The sequence below is a fragment of the Hemitrygon akajei genome, chromosome 3 (genome assembly GCF_048418815.1).
Source record: "Hemitrygon akajei chromosome 3, sHemAka1.3, whole genome shotgun sequence".
NCBI lineage: Eukaryota > Metazoa > Chordata > Chondrichthyes > Myliobatiformes > Dasyatidae > Hemitrygon > Hemitrygon akajei.
The window spans coordinates 33676489-33691989 of NC_133126.1; the positions used below are offsets into that span (position 1 = coordinate 33676489).

A 15501-nucleotide genomic window follows, 5' to 3' on the forward strand; every position below is an offset into this window, starting at 1 on the left:
AGAGACACTTGTAGGAACAGAGACACTTGTAGGAACGGAGACACTTGTAGGAACGGAGACACTTGTAGGAATGTACGCAATTGTAGGAACAGAGACACTTGTAGGATCAGCGACACTTTTAGGAACGGAGACACTTGTAGGAACAGAGACACTTGTAGGAACAGCGACACTTTTAGGAACGGAGACACTTGTAGGAACGGAGACACTTGTAGGAACAGAGACACTTGTAGGAACAGAGACATTTATAGGAACAACGACACTTGTAGGAACGGAGGCACTTGTGGGAACAGTGAGACTTGTAGGAACAGAGGCACTTGTGGGAACAGAGAGACTTGTAGGAACAGAGTCTCTTGCAGGAACAGACACTGTTGTAGGAACAGAGACTCTGGTAGGAACAGAGAAACTTGTAGGAACAGAGACTTTTATAGGAACAGCGACACTTGTAGGAACGGAGGCACTTGTGGGAACAGTGAGACTTGTAGGAACAGAGGCACTTGTGGGAACAGAGAGACTTGTAGGAACAGAGTCTCTTGCAGGAACAGACACGGTTGTAGGAACAGAGACTCTGGTAGGAACAGAGAAACTTGTAGGAACAGAGACACTTGTAGGAACAGAGACACGTGTAGGAACAGGGGTACTTGTATGAACAGAGACACTTGTTGTAATAGAGACCCTTTTAGGAACAGAGGTACCTGTAGGAACAAAGACACTTGTCGGAACAGAGGTAGTTGTCGGAGCAGAGGTAGTTGTAGGAACAGAGACACTTGTAGGAACAGTGACACTTGTAGGAACACAGGTACTTATAGGAACAGAGACGCTTGTAGGAACAGCGGCACTTGTAGGAACAGAGACACTTGTAGGAACGGAGACACTTGTAGGAACGGAGACACTTGTAGGAATGTACGCAATTGTAGGAACAGAGACACTTGTAGGAACAGCGACACTTTTAGGAACGGAGACACTTGTAGGAACAGAGACACTTGTAGGAACAGCGACACTTTTAGGAATGGAGACACTTGTAGGAACGGAGACACTTGTAGGAACAGAGACACTTGTAGGAACAGAGACTTTTATAGGAACAGCGACACTTGTAGGAACGGAGGCACTTGTGGGAACAGTGAGACTTGTAGGAACAGAGGCACTTGTGGGAACAGAGAGACTTGTAGGAACAGAGTCTCTTGCAGGAACAGACACGGTTGTAGGAACAGAGACTCTGGTAGGAACAGAAAAACTTGTAGGAACAGAGACACTTGTAGGAACAGAGACACTTGTAGGAACAGGGGTACTTGTATGAACAGAGACACTTGTTGTAATAGAGACCCTTTTAGGAACAGAGGTACTTGAAGGAACAAAGACACTTGTCGGAACAGAGGTAGTTGTCGGAGCAGAGGTAGTTGTAGGAACAGAGACACTTGTAGGAACAGTGACACTTGTAGGAACACAGGTACTTATAGGAACAGAGACGCTTGTAGGAACAGCGACACTTGTAGGAACAGAGACACTTGTAGGAACGGAGACACTTGTAGGAACGGAGACACTTGTAGGAATGTACGCAATTGTAGGAACAGAGATACTTGTAGGAACAGCGACACTTTTAGGAACGGAGACACTTGTAGGAACGGAGACACTTGTAGGAACAGAGACACTTGTAGGAACAGAGACTTTTATAGGAACAGCGACACTTGTAGGAACGGAGACACTTGTAGGAATGGAGACACTTGTAGAAACAGACACTTTTATAGGAACAGAGACACTTGTAGGAACAGAGACACTTGTAGGAACAGCGACACTTGTAGGAACAGAGGCACATGTAGGAACAGAGACGCTTGTTGTAATAGAGACCCTTGTATGAAGAGAGATACTTGTAGGAACAGAGACACTTGTAGTAACAGAGACCCTTGTGGGAACAGAGGCACTTGTGGGAACAGAGACACTTGTTGGAACAGAGACTGTTGAAGGAACAGAGACGGTTGTAGGAACAGAGACGCTCGTAGGAACAGAGACACTTGTCGGAACAGAGACACTTGTCGGAACAGAGACACTGGTACGAACAGAGACCCTTGTAGGAACAGAGGTACTTCTAGGAACATAGACGCCTGTAGGAAAAGAGACACTTGTAGGAACAGAGACACTTGTCGGAACGGAGACACTTGTAGGAACGGAGACACTTGTAGGAAAAGAGACTTTTATAGGAACAGAGACACTTGTAGGAACAAAGACTTTTATAGGAACAGAGTCATTTATAGGAACAGAGACATTTGTAGGAACAGAGGCACTTGTAGGAACAGAGACTCTTGTAGGAACCGAGACACTTGTAGGAACAAGGCAGTTGTAGGAACAGAGACACTTGTGGGAACAGAGACTCTTGTGGGAACAGAGGCACTTGTGGGAACAGAGACACTTGTAGGAGCAGAGGCACTTGTAGGAACGGAGACACTTGTAGGAACGGAGTCACTTGTGGAAACAGAGACACTTGTGGGAACAGAGGCACTTGTAGGAACAGAGTCTCTTGTAGGAACAGAGGCACTTGTGGGAACAGAGAGACTTGTAGGAACAGAGGCACTTGTAGGAACGGAGACACTTGTAGGAACGGAGACACTTGTAGGAACGGAGACACTTGTAGGAACAGACACTTTTATTGGAACAGAGACACTTGTAGGAACAGAGACACTTGTAGGAACAGCAACACTTGTAGGAACAGAGACACTTTTAGGAACAGAGGCACATGTAGGAACAGAGACGCTTGTAGGAACAGAGACGCTTGTTGTAATAGAGACCCTTGTATGAAGGGAGATACTTGTAGGAACAGAGACACTTGTAGTAACAGAGACCCTTGTGGGAACAGAGGCACTTGTGGGAACAGAGACACTTGTTGGAACAGAGACTGTTGAAGGAACAGAGACGCTTGTAGGAACAGAGACGCTTGTAGGCACAGAGACACTTGTCGGAACAGAGACACTGGTAGGAACAGAGACCCTTGTAGGAACAGAGGCACTTGTAGGAACAGGGGCACTTCTAGGAGCAGGGGTACTTGTAGGAACAGGGGTACTTTTATGAAGAGAGACACTTGTTGTAATAGAGACACTTGTTGTAATAGAGACCCTTGAGGAACAGAGGTTCTGGTAGGAACATTGACGCTTGTCGGAAAAGAGGCACTTGTAGGAAGAGAGACACTTGTAGGAACAGAGACCGTTGTAGTCACAGAGTCACTTGTTGGAAAAGAGACACTTGAAGGAACAGAGGTACTTGTAGGAACAGAGGCACTTGTGGGAACAGAGACACTTGTTGGAACAGAGACTGTTGAAGGAACAGAGACGGTTGTAGGAACAGAGACGCTCGTAGGAACAGAGACACTTGTCGGAACAGAGACACTTGTCGGAACAGAGACACTGGTACGAACAGAGACCCTTGTAGGAACAGAGGTACTTCTAGGAACATAGACGCCTGTAGGAAAAGAGACACTTGTAGGAACAGAGACACTTGTTGTAATAGAGACCCTTGTAGGAACAGAGACACTTGTCGGAACGGAGACACTTGTAGGAACGGAGACACTTGTAGGAAAAGAGACTTTTATAGGAACAGAGACACTTGTAGGAACAGAGACTTTTATAGGAACAGAGTCATTTACAGGAACAGAGACATTTGTAGGAACAGAGGCACTTGTAGGAACAGAGACTCTTGTAGGAACCGAGACACTTGTAGGAACAAGGCAGTTGTAGGAACAGAGACACTTGTGGGAACAGAGACTCTTGTGGGAACAGAGGCACTTGTGGGAACAGAGACACTTGTAGGAGCAGAGGCACTTGTAGGAACGGAGACACTTGTAGGAACGGAGACACTTGTGGGAACAGAGACACTTGTAGGAACAGAGGCACTTGTAGGAACTGAGTCTCTTGTAGGAACAGAGGCACTTGTGGGAACAGAGAGACTTGTAGGAACAGAGGCACTTGTAGGAACGGAGACACTTTTAGGAACAGAGACACTTGTAGGAACAGACACTTTTATAGGAACAGAGACACTTGTAGGAACAGAGACACTTGTAGGAACAGCAACACTTGTAGGAACAGAGACACTTTTAGGAACAGAGGCACATGTAGGAACAGAGACGCTTGTAGGAACAGAGACGCTTGTTGTAATAGAGACCCTTGTATGAAGGGAGATACTTGTAGGAACAGAGACACTTGTAGTAACAGAGACCCTTGTGGGAACAGAGGCACTTGTGGGAACAGAGACACTTGTTGGAACAGAGACTGTTGAAGGAACAGAGACGCTTGTAGGAACAGAGACGCTTGTAGGCACAGAGACACTTGACGGAACAGAGACACTTGTAGGAACAGAGACCCTTGTAGGAACAGAGGCACTTGTAGGAACAGGGGCACTTCTAGGAACAGGGGTACTTGTAGTAACAGGGGTACTTTTATGAAGAGAGACACTTGTTGTAATAGAGACCCTTGAGGAACAGAGGTACAGGTTGGAACATTGACGCTTGTCGGAAAAGAGGCACTTGTAGGAAGAGAGACACTTGTAGGAACAGAGACCGTTGTAGTCACAGAGTCACTTGTTGGAAAAGAGACACTTAAAGGAACAGAGGTACTTGTAGGAACAGAGGTACTTGTAGGAACAGAGGCAATTGTAGGAACATAGGCACTTGTAGGAGGAGAGACTCTTGTAGGAACACAGGCACTTGTGGGAACAGAGAGCCTTGTAGGAACAGAGGCACTTGTAGTAACAGAGACTGTTGAAGGAACAGAGACGGTTGTAGGAACAGAGACGCTCGTAGGAACAGAGACACTTGTCGGAACAGAGACACTTGTCGGAACAGAGACACTGGTACGAACAGAGACCCTTGTAGGAACAGAGGTACTTCTAGGAACATAGACGCCTGTAGGAAAAGAGACACTTGTAGGAACAGAGACACTTGTTGTAATAGAGACCCTTGTAGGAACAGAGACACTTGTCGGAACGGAGACACTTGTAGGAACGGAGACACTTGTAGGAAAAGAGACTTTTATAGGAACAGAGTCATTTATAGGAACAGAGACATTTGTAGGAACAGAGGCACTTGTAGGAACAGAGTCTCTTGTAGGAACAGAGACACTTGTAGGAACAGGGGTACTTGTAGGAACAGGGGTACTTGTATGAACAGAGACACTTGTAGTAATAGAGACCCTTGTAAGAACAGAGACACTTGTAGGAACAGAGACCCTTGTAGGAACAGAGGCACTTGTAGGAACAGAGGCTCTTGTAGCAACAGAAACACTTGTAGGAACAGCGACACTTGTAGGAACAGAGACACTTGTAGGAACAGAGACACTTGTAGGAACAGCGACACTTGTATGAACGGAGACACTTGTAGGAACAGAGACTTTTATAGGAACAGCGACACTTGTAGGAACGGAGACAATTGTAGGAACGGAGACACTTGTAGGAACAGACACTTTTATAGGAAAAGAGGCACTTGTAGGAACAGAGGCACTTGTAGGAACAGAGACACTTGTAGGAACAGGGGTACTTGTAGGAACAGGGGTACTTGTATGAACAGAGACACTTGTTGTAATAGAGACCCTTTTAGGAACAGAGGTACTTGTAGGAACAGAGGTACTTGTAGGAACAAAGACACTTTTAGGAACAGAGGTATTTGTCGGAACAGAGGTCGTTGTCGGAACAGAGGTAGTTGTAGGAACACAGTCACTTGTAGGAACAGAGACACTTGTAGGAACAGAGATACTTGTAGGAACAGAGGTACTTATAGGAACAGAGACGCTTGTAGGAACAAAGGTACTTGTTGTCATAGAGACTCTTGTAGGAACAGAGGTACTTGTAGGAACAGAGACACTTGTAGGAATGGAGACACTTGTAGGAACGGAGACACTTGTAGGAACAGAGACACTTGTAGGAACAGAGGTAGTTGTAGGAACAGAGACGCTTGTAGGAACAGAGACACTTGTAGGAACAGAGGCACTTGTAGGAACATAGACGCTTGTAGGAAAAGAGGAACTTGTAGGAACAGAGACACTGGTAGGAACAGGGACACTTGTAGGAACCGAGACCCTTGTAGGAACAGAGGTATTTTTGGAACAGAGGTACTTGTAGGAACAGAGGCACTTGTAGGAACAGAGACACTTGTAGGAAGAGAGGTACTTGTAGGAACGGAGACACTTGTAGGATCAGAGGCACTTGTAGGAACAGAGACTCTTGTAGGAACAGAGGCACTTGTGGGAACAAAGAGACTTGTAGGAACAGAGGCACTTACAGGAACAGAGACGCTTGTAGGAACAGAGGTACTTATAGGAACAGAGACACTTGTCGGAACAGAGACACTGGTAGGAACAGAGAAACTTGTAGGAACGGAGACACTTGTAGTAATAGAGACCCTTGTAAGAACAGAGACACTTGTAGGAACAGAGACCCTTGTAGGAACAGAGGCACTTGTAGGAACAGAGGCTCTTGTAGCAACAGAAACACTTGTAGGAACAGCGACACTTGTAGGAACAGAGACACTTGTAGGAACAGAGACACTTGTAGGAACAGCGACACTTGTAGGAACGGAGACACTTGTAGGAACAGAGACTTTTATAGGAACAGCGACACTTGTAGGAACGGAGACAATTGTAGGAACGGAGACACTTGTAGGAAGAGACACTTTTATAGGAAAAGAGGCACTTGTAGGAACAGAGACACTTGTAGAAACAGTGACACTTGTAGGAACAGAGGCACATGTAGGGACAGAGACGCTTGTAGGAACAGAGACGCTTGTTGTAATAGAGACCCTTGTATGAAGAGAGATACTTGTAGGAACAGAAACACTTGTAGTATCAGAGACCCTTGTGGGAACAGAGGCACTTGTGGGAACAGAGACACTTGTAGGAACAGAGACTGTTGAAGGAACAGAGAGAATTGTAGGAACAGAGACACTTGTAGGAACGGAGACACTTGCAGGAACAGAGACACATGTAGGAACAGAGACACTTGTAGGAACAGAGGCACTTGTAGGAACAGAGACACTTGTAGGAACAGGTGTACTTGTAGGAACAGGGGTACTTGTATGAACAGAGACACTTGTTGTAATAGAGACCCTTTTAGGAACAGAGGTACTTGTAGGAACAGAGGTACTTGTAGGAACAAAGACACTTTTAGGAACAGAGGTAGTTGTCGGAACAGAGGTTGTTGTCGGAACAGAGGTAGTTGTAGGAACAGAGTCACTTGTAGGAACAGAGACACTTGTCGGAACAGAGACACTTGTAGGAACAGAGGTACTTGTTGTAATAGAGACTCTTGTAGGAACAGAGGTACTTGTAGGAACAGAGACACTTGTAGGAACGGAGACACTTGTAGGAACGGAGACACTTGTAGGAACAGAGACACTTGTAGGAACAGAGGTAGTTGTAGGAACAGAGACGCTTGTAGGAACAGAGACACTTGTAGGAACAGAGGCACTTGTAGGAACATAGACGCTTGTAGGAAAAGAGGAACTTGTAGGAACAGAGACACTGGTAGGAACAGGGACACTTGTAGGAACCGAGACCCTTGTAGGAACAGAGGTATTTTTGGAACAGAGGTACTTGTAGGAACAGAGGCACTTGTAGGAACAGAGACACTTGTAGGAAGAGAGGTACTTGTAGGAACGGAGACACTTGTCGGAACAGAGACACTGGTAGGAACAGAGAAACTTGTAGGAACAGAGACACTTGTAGTAATAGAGACCCTTGTAAGAACAGAGACACTTATAGGAACAGAGACACTTGTCGGAACAGAGACACTGGTAGGAACAGAGAAACTTGTAGGAACAGAGACACTTGTAGTAATAGAGACCCTTGTAAGAACAGAGACACTTGTAGGAACAGAGACCCTTGTAGGAACAGAGGCACTTGTAGGAACAGAGGCTCTTGTAGCAACAGAAACACTTGTAGGAACAGCGACACTTGTAGGAACAGAGACACTTGTAGGTACAGAGACACTTGTAGGAACAGCGACACTTGTAGGAACGGAGACACTTGTAGGAACAGAGACTTTTATAGCAACAGCGACACTTGTAGGAACAGAGACAATTGTAGGAACGGAGACACTTGTAGGAACAGACACTTTTATAGGAAAAGAGCCACTTGTAGGAACAGAGGCACTTGTAGGAACAGAGACACTTGTAGGAACAGGGGTACTTGTAGGAACAGGGGTACTTGTATGAACAGAGACACTTGTTGTAATAGAGACCCTTTTAGGAACAGAGGTACTTGTAGGAACAGAGGTACTTGTAGGAACAAAGACACTTTTAGGAACAGAGGTATTTGTCGGAACAGAGGTCGTTGTCGGAACAGAGGTAGTTGTAGGAACACAGTCACTTGTAGGAACAGAGACACTTGTAGGAACAGAGATACTTGTAGGAACAGAGTTACTTATAGGAACAGAGACGCTTGTAGGAACAAAGGTACTTGTTGTCATAGAGACTCTTGTAGGAACAGAGGTACTTGTAGGAACAGAGACACTTGTAGGAACGGAGACACTTGTAGGAACGGAGACACTTGTAGGAACAGAGACACTTGTAGGAACAGAGGTAGTTGTAGGAACAGAGACGCTTGTAGGAACAGAGACACTTGTAGGAACAGAGGCACTTGTAGGAACATAGACGCTTGTAGGAAAAGAGGAACTTGTAGGAACAGAGACACTGGTAGGAACAGGGACACTTGTAGGAACCGAGACCCTTGTAGGAACAGAGGTATTTTTGGAACAGAGGTACTTGTAGGAACAGAGGCACTTGTAGGAACAGAGACACTTGTAGGAAGAGAGGTACTTGTAGGAACGGAGACACTTGTAGGATCAGAGGCACTTGTAGGAACAGAGACTCTTGTAGGAACAGAGGCACTTGTGGGAACAAAGAGACTTGTAGGAACAGAGGCACTTATAGGAACAGAGACGCTTGTAGGAACAGAGGTACTTATAGGAACAGAGACACTTGTCGGAACAGAGACACTGGTAGGAACAGAGAAAATTGTAGGAACAAAGACACTTGTAGTAATAGAGACCCTTGTAAGAACAGAGACACTTGTAGGAACAGAGACCCTTGTAGGAACAGAGGCACTTGTAGGAACAGAGGCTCTTGTAGCAACAGAAACACTTGTAGGAACAGCGACACTTGTAGGAACAGAGACACTTGTAGGAACAGAGACACTTGTAGGAACAGCGACACTTGTAGGAACGGAGACACTTGTAGGAACAGAGACTTTTATAGGAACAGCGACACTTGTAGGAACGGAGACAATTGTAGGAACGGAGACACTTGTAGGAAGAGACACTTTTATAGGAAAAGAGGCACTTGTAGGAACAGAGACACTTGTAGAAACAGTGACACTTGTAGGAACAGAGGCACATGTAGGGACAGAGACGCTTGTAGGAACAGAGACGCTTGTTGTAATAGAGACCCTTGTATGAAGAGAGATACTTGTAGGAACAGAAACACTTGTAGTATCAGAGACCCTTGTGGGAACAGAGGCACTTGTGGGAACAGAGACACTTGTAGGAACAGAGACTGTTGAAGGAACAGAGAGAATTGTAGGAACAGAGACACTTGTAGGAACGGAGACACTTGTAGGAACAGACACTTTTATAGGAACAGAGACCCTTTTCGGAACAGCGACACTTGCAGGAACAGAGACACATGTAGGAACAGAGACACTTGTAGGAACAGAGGCACTTGTAGGAACAGAGACACTTGTAGGAACAGGTGTACTTGTAGGAACAGGGGTACTTGTATGAACAGAGACACTTGTTGTAATAGAGACCCTTTTAGGAACAGAGGTACTTGTAGGAACAGAGGTACTTGTAGGAACAAAGACACTTTTAGGAACAGAGGTAGTTGTCGGAACAGAGGTTGTTGTCGGAACAGAGGTAGTTGTAGGAACAGAGTCACTTGTAGGAAGAGAGGTACTTGTAGGAACGGAGACACTTGTCGGAACAGAGACACTGGTAGGAACAGAGAAACTTGTAGGAACAGAGACACTTGTAGTAATAGAGACCCTTGTAAGAACAGAGACACTTATAGGAACAGAGACACTTGTCGGAACAGAGACACTGGTAGGAACAGAGAAACTTGTAGGAACAGAGACACTTGTAGTAATAGAGACCCTTGTAAGAACAGAGACACTTGTAGGAACAGAGACCCTTGTAGGAACAGAGGCACTTGTAGGAACAGAGGCTCTTGTAGCAACAGAAACACTTGTAGGAACAGCGACACTTGTAGGAACAGAGACACTTGTAGGTACAGAGACACTTGTAGGAACAGCGACACTTGTAGGAACGGAGACACTTGTAGGAACAGAGACTTTTATAGCAACAGCGACACTTGTAGGAACAGAGACAATTGTAGGAACGGAGACACTTGTAGGAACAGACACTTTTATAGGAAAAGAGCCACTTGTAGGAACAGAGGCACTTGTAGGAACAGAGACACTTGTAGGAACAGGGGTACTTGTAGGAACAGGGGTACTTGTATGAACAGAGACACTTGTTGTAATAGAGACCCTTTTAGGAACAGAGGTACTTGTAGGAACAGAGGTACTTGTAGGAACAAAGACACTTTTAGGAACAGAGGTATTTGTCGGAACAGAGGTCGTTGTCGGAACAGAGGTAGTTGTAGGAACACAGTCACTTGTAGGAACAGAGACACTTGTAGGAACAGAGATACTTGTAGGAACAGAGTTACTTATAGGAACAGAGACGCTTGTAGGAACAAAGGTACTTGTTGTCATAGAGACACTTGTAGGAACAGAGGTAGTTGTAGGAACAGAGACGCTTGTAGGAACAGAGACACTTGTAGGAACAGAGGCACTTGTAGGAACATAGACGCTTGTAGGAAAAGAGGAACTTGTAGGAACAGAGACACTGGTAGGAACAGGGACACTTGTAGGAACCGAGACCCTTGTAGGAACAGAGGTATTTTTGGAACAGAGGTACTTGTAGGAACAGAGGCACTTGTAGGAACAGAGACACTTGTAGGAAGAGAGGTACTTGTAGGAACGGAGACACTTGTAGGATCAGAGGCACTTGTAGGAACAGAGACTCTTGTAGGAACAGAGGCACTTGTGGGAACAAAGAGACTTGTAGGAACAGAGGCACTTATAGGAACAGAGACGCTTGTAGGAACAGAGGTACTTATAGGAACAGAGACACTTGTCGGAACAGAGACACTGGTAGGAACAGAGAAAATTGTAGGAACAAAGACACTTGTAGTAATAGAGACCCTTGTAAGAACAGAGACACTTGTAGGAACAGAGACCCTTGTAGGAACAGAGGCACTTGTAGGAACAGAGGCTCTTGTAGCAACAGAAACACTTGTAGGAACAGCGACACTTGTAGGAACAGAGACACTTGTAGGAACAGAGACACTTGTCGGAACAGAGACACTTGTAGGAACAGAGGTACTTGTAGGAACAGAGACACTTGTAGGAACGGAGACACTTGTAGGAACGGAGACACTTGTAGGAACAGAGACACTTGTAGGAACAGAGGTAGTTGTAGGAACAGAGACGCTTGTAGGAACAGAGACACTTGTAGGAACAGAGGCACTTGTAGGAACATAGACGCTTGTAGGAAAAGAGGAACTTGTAGGAACAGAGACACTGGTAGGAACAGGGACACTTGTAGGAACCGAGACCCTTGTAGGAACAGAGGTATTTTTGGAACAGAGGTACTTGTAGGAACAGAGGCACTTGTAGGAACAGAGACACTTGTAGGAAGAGAGGTACTTGTAGGAACGGAGACACTTGTAGGAACAGAGGCACTTGTAGGAACAGAGACTCTTGTAGGAACAGAGGCACTTGTGGGAACAAAGAGACTTGTAGGAACAGAGGCACTTATAGGAACAGAGACGCTTGTAGGAACAGAGGTACTTATAGGAACAGAGACACTTGTCGGAACAGAGACACTGGTAGGAACAGAGAAACTTGTAGGAACAGAGACACTTGTAGTAATAGAGACCCTTGTAAGAACAGAGACACTTGTAGGAACAGAGACCCTTGTAGGAACAGAGACACTTGTATGAACAGAGACCCTTGTAGGAACAGCGACACTTGTAGGAACGGAGACACTTGTAGGAACAGAGACTTTTATAGGAACAGCGACACTTGTAGGAACGGAGACAATTGTAGGAACGGAGACACTTGTAGGAACAGACACTTTTATAGGAAAAGAGCCACTTGTAGGAACAGAGGCACTTGTAGGAACAGAGACACTTGTAGGAACAGGGGTACTTGTAGGAACAGGGGTACTTGTATGAACAGAGACACTTGTTGTAATAGAGACCCTTTTAGGAACAGAGGTACTTGTAGGAACAGAGGTACTTGTAGGAACAAAGACACTTTTAGGAACAGAGGTATTTGTCGGAACAGAGGTCGTTGTCGGAACAGAGGTAGTTGTAGGAACAGAGTCACTTTTAGGAACAGAGACACTTGTAGGAACAGAGATACTTGTAGGAACAGAGGTACTTATAGGAACAGAGACGCTTGTAGGAACAAAGGTACTTGTTGTCATAGAGACTCTTGTAGGAACAGAGGTACTTGTAGGAACAGAGACACTTGTAGGAACGGAGACACTTGTAGGAACGGAGACACTTGTAGGAACAGAGGTAGTTGTAGGAACAGAGACGCTTGTAGGAACAGAGACACTTGTAGGAACAGAGGCACTTGTAGGAACATAGACGCTTGTAGGAAAAGAGGAACTTGTAGGAACAGAGACACTGGTAGGAACAGGGACACTTGTAGGAACCGAGACCCTTGTAGGAACAGAGGTATTTTTGGAACAGAGGTACTTGTAGGAACAGAGGCACTTGTAGGAACAGAGACACTTGTAGGAAGAGAGGTACTTGTAGGAACGGAGACACTTGTAGGATCAGAGGCACTTGTAGGAACAGAGACTCTTGTAGGAACAGAGGCACTTGTGGGAACAGAGATGCTTGTAGGAACAGAGGTACTTATAGGAACAGAGACACTTGTCGGAACAGAGACACTGGTAGGAACAGAGAAACTTGTAGGAACAGAGACACTTGTAGTAATAGAGACCCTTGTAAGAACAGAGACACTTGTAGGAACAGAGACCCTTGTAGGAACAGAGGCACTTGTAGGAACAGCGACACTTGTAGGAACGGTGTCACTTGTAGGAACAGAGACTTTTATAGGAACAGCGACACTTGTAGGAACGGAGACAATTGTAGGAACGGAGACACTTGTAGGAACAGACACTTTTATAGGAAAAGAGGCACTTGTAGGAACAGAGACACTTGTAGAAACAGTGACACTTGTAGGAACAGAGGCACATGTAGGGACAGAGACGCTTGTAGGAACAGAGACGCTTGTTGTAATAGAGACCCTTGTATGAAGAGAGATACTTGTCGGAACAGAAACACTTGTAGTATCAGAGACCCTTGTGGGAACAGAGGCACTTGTGGGAACAGAGACACTTGTAGGAACAGAGACACTTGTAGGAACAGAGACTGTTGAAGGAACAGAGAGAATGGTAGGAACAGAGGTACTTGTAGGAACAGAGGCACTTGTAGGAACAGAGACACTTGTAGGAAGAGAGGTACTTGTAGGAACGGAGACACTTGTAGGAACAGAGGCACTTGTAGGAACAGAGACTCTTGTAGGAACAGAGGCACTTGTGGGAACAAAGAGACTTGTAGGAACAGAGGCACTTATAGGAACAGAGACGCTTGTAGGAACAGAGGTACTTATAGGAACAGAGACACTTGTCGGAACAGAGACACTGGTAGGAACAGAGAAACTTGTAGGAACAGAGACACTTGTAGTAATAGAGACCCTTGTAAGAACAGAGACACTTGTAGGAACAGAGACCCTTGTAGGAACAGAGGCACTTGTAGGAACAGAGGCTCTTGTAGCAACAGAAACACTTGTAGGAACAGCGACACTTGTAGGAACAGAGACACTTGTAGGAACAGAGACACTTGTAGGAACAGCGACACTTGTAGGAACGGAGACACTTGTAGGAACAGAGACTTTTATAGGAACAGCGACACTTGTAGGAACGGAGACAATTGTAGGAACGGAGACACTTGTAGGAACAGACACTTTTATAGGAAAAGAGGCACTTGTAGGAACAGAGGCACTTGTAGGAACAGAGACACTTGTAGGAACAGGGGTACTTGTAGGAACAGGGGTACTTGTATGAACAGAGACACTTGTTGTAATAGAGACCCTTTTAGGAACAGAGGTACTTGTAGGAACAGAGGTACTTGTAGGAACAAAGACACTTTTAGGAACAGAGGTATTTGTCGGAACAGAGGTCGTTGTCGGAACAGAGGTAGTTGTAGGAACAGAGTCACTTGTCGGAACAGAGACACTTGTAGGAACAGAGATACTTGTAGGAACAGAGGTACTTATAGGAACAGAGACGCTTGTAGGAACAAAGGTACTTGTTGTCATAGAGACTCTTGTAGGAACAGAGGTACTTGTAGGAACAGAGACACTTGTAGGAACGGAGACACTTGTAGGAACAGAGGCACTTGTGGGAACAAAGAGACTTGTAGGAACAGAGGCACTTATAGGAACAGAGACGCTTGTAGGAACAGAGGTACTTATAGGAACAGAGACACTTGTCGGAACAGAGACACTGGTAGGAACAGAGAAACTTGTAGGAACGGAGACACTTGTAGTAATAGAGACCCTTGTAAGAACAGAGACACTTGTAGGAACAGAGACCCTTGTAGGAACAGAGGCACTTGTAGGAACAGAGGCTCTTGTAGCAACAGAAACACTTGTAGGAACAGCGACACTTGTAGGAACAGAGACACTTGTAGGAACAGAGACACTTGTAGGAACAGCGACACTTGTAGGAACGGAGACACTTGTAGGAACAGAGACTTTTATAGGAACAGCGACACTTGTAGGAACGGAGACAATTGTAGGAACGGAGACACTTGTAGGAAGAGACACTTTTATAGGAAAAGAGGCACTTGTAGGAACAGAGACACTTGTAGAAACAGTGACACTTGTAGGAACAGAGGCACATGTAGGGACAGAGACGCTTGTAGGAACAGAGACGCTTGTTGTAATAGAGACCCTTGTATGAAGAGAGATACTTGTAGGAACAGAAACACTTGTAGTATCAGAGACCCTTGTGGGAACAGAGGCACTTGTGGGAACAGAGACACTTGTAGGAACAGAGACTGTTGAAGGAACAGAGAGAATTGTAGGAACAGAGACACTTGTAGGAACGGAGACACTTGTAGGAACAGACACTTTTATAGGAACAGAGACCCTTTTCGGAACAGCGACACTTGCAGGAACAGAGACACATGTAGGAACAGAGACACTTGTAGGAACAGAGGCACTTGTAGGAACAGAGACACTTGTAGGAACAGGTGTACTTGTAGGAACAGGGGTACTTGTATGAACAGAGACACTTGTTGTAATAGAGACCCTTTTAGGAACAGAGGTACTTGTAGGAACAGAGGTACTTGTAGGAACAAAGACACTTTTAGGAACAGAGGTAGTTGTC

General features: G+C 45.4%; 1 protein-coding gene across 2 annotated transcripts in view; it reads left to right on the plus strand.

The window, feature by feature from the left end:
- kcnh5b (potassium voltage-gated channel, subfamily H (eag-related), member 5b) overlaps positions 1-15501 on the plus strand; it is a 668271-nt gene that overhangs the window by 454142 nt on the left and 198628 nt on the right. The gene's annotated exons all lie outside the window — the stretch shown is intronic.